The sequence below is a fragment of the Eriocheir sinensis genome, unplaced genomic scaffold (genome assembly GCF_024679095.1).
Source record: "Eriocheir sinensis breed Jianghai 21 unplaced genomic scaffold, ASM2467909v1 Scaffold612, whole genome shotgun sequence".
Classification (NCBI taxonomy): Eukaryota; Metazoa; Arthropoda; class Malacostraca; order Decapoda; family Varunidae; genus Eriocheir; species Eriocheir sinensis.
The window spans coordinates 162,501-164,929 of record NW_026111957.1 but is presented as its reverse complement, the minus strand read 5'-3'; positions in this window follow the sequence as shown (position 1 = coordinate 164,929).

Sequence of the window (2,429 nt, the reverse complement as noted above, 5' to 3'; positions counted from 1 at the left end):
GTGTGTGTGTGTGTACAGAGCAAACACTGTATCATTCAAATCTCGTGTGACACGGTAACCAGGCAACACACACACACACACACACACATACACACACACACATACACACACACACACACACACACACACATACACGCACATACTAATACTCCCCAGCCCCCCACCCTCACCCATTACCCTTCCCCCACACACACATGCACCCATACACAACACCAAGACTTACAGCACATACCAACTCGCGCTGACATTAAACCCAACACAGACAAACTGTACCAACAAAAAAAAAAAGTCTTTCATGCATATTTACATAACAAAAACTCCACGGTTAATACGCCTCATATTTCACCGCAAGGCTCGGAATTAGATCTAAATAAAGAGAACCACTTTCTAACGACAATATATGTGAAACCAAAAGACGTTATTTATAAGCTTTGGAGCAAGAGAGAAATGAACGGAAAGAAAACAACGAAGGAAATTTATATGCAAGAGAATGAAGGAGAAGATTCAAGAAAGACACCACGACACGAGATTAAGCATGAGAGAAGTGCCGCCACAAAGGCTAAACATCCCGAGGAACACCAGACCAGACGAGCACGACGGTCCAAAAGAATCCTCCCATTATGTTTTACAGGCCTATGTTCTCCGACGCTTCCGCCTCTCACATCAACTCTTTCCAAAGGTCGAAAAGGAGATAAATCGCGTTCTCATAAGTGGAACAGAAGCTTTGTCATACTACCTCCAGGGTTATAAAAACTACTCGTGGATTGTTGCCGACAGCTCCTACTTGTCACATGTGTGCGTTTGAGTGCCTAAATATGTGTTAAGTTTAAAAGTGAAATTCTACGGCTACAGTTCCCCATGTTTCACGATACAATGCCATCAAAATACTGTATCACTATATTATGTTTAATGTGAAAAGTCTACGGTGTCTACGTTCCAAATTTCAGTATATAATCCCAGTCTAATGAAAAATACACATAAATACACACAAGGAAGAAGTCCTGTGAACTTTTTCATTATGTTCTATATCTTTACAGGCCAGTGTGTTAGCGCCTTACCTACCCTAAGACGCCAAGCCGGGGGTTCCCTCCGGGCAAGTCCCCATGCAGGCCCCCTTCTCATTTGAAGTACGTCCTGGCAAGATCTATCGTCTTTCTCAAGTCACGAACTCCGTAGGCGTCCCCTTGGTCTCCTCCACTCAGTATTGTCTCTTACAGAAACACCCCGATGAGCAGGGTCGGCTTCTGGATAGCGTGCCACATGCCCATATAACCGGAGTTGGCATTGACGGACTATGCGGGTAATAGCTCTGTCTGACGGAGAAGTCGCCTATTTGACAGAAAGTCATTCCAGCGACATTCAATGATTCTGCGTAGACACTTATTACCAAAGGCATCAATCCGCCCCTCCAAGTCCTCACTTAGTGTCCATGTGTCACAGCCATTGAGTAGGACAGGGAGCACAAAAGACTCGAAGATCCGGATCTTTGTTTGTATCGACAGCGCCATATATTTGTGCCGAGCGAATTCATAACACCGTGGGCCAAGCCAATCCGCCGTAAGACTTCCTGGCGAAAACCACCCTTGTTCTGGACTATGCAACCAAGGAAGGTACTCATATCTTTTGTTCATTAGTAGTATATGTATCTTCCACGCCAGTGTTTATGATGTGGAAAAAACTCTACGGTGCTTACGTTCTACATTCCATCACACAAGCCCATTTCACTACATGCAAAATATATATACCTAACAAGGATGATGTTCTAATAACTCTCTGTTCATTATGTTTGTAGCGTCCTGTGCTTAAAACACCCTCATGAAATTAATTACTCCCTTTACTAGGTATGATAATGGTGCCGCTGTGAGTAATCAATACCTGGATTAGTAGCCGTGAGGAGACACCTACCTCAGCGACGGCCACTTGAAAACAAAAGCAAGCGACGCGAGAATTCGGTCTGATAAAAGGGAACATTATAGTGAATTCCGGTACCCAATACAAGTCGCTTTTTTCGAGTGCTGGGAGATCAAGTTTAATGGAACACATACTTACGCACGCGCACACACTAAAAAAAAAAAGAACATGCATAGATACGTGTACACATAGTTACAAACACATATACTACACCTATATCTCAAAGTCACATGCACACCTGCAGAAATCAACATGCATACATCAAGTAACAGACGGATGGGCGGGCAGATATGAACACATACATACAAAAATACATCAATAAAATAATTAAATACACACACACACACACACACACACACACACACACACACACACACACACACACAGCGGAATTATTTATTGCAATCTTTCCCTCCCTACACGTCATGTTTCTGTTTGGTAAAGATTGTTGTGATTGCTGGTTAAGTGAAAAAAAAAAAAAACAGGAGTTCATCTTTATACACCTTGGGAAAATGTGT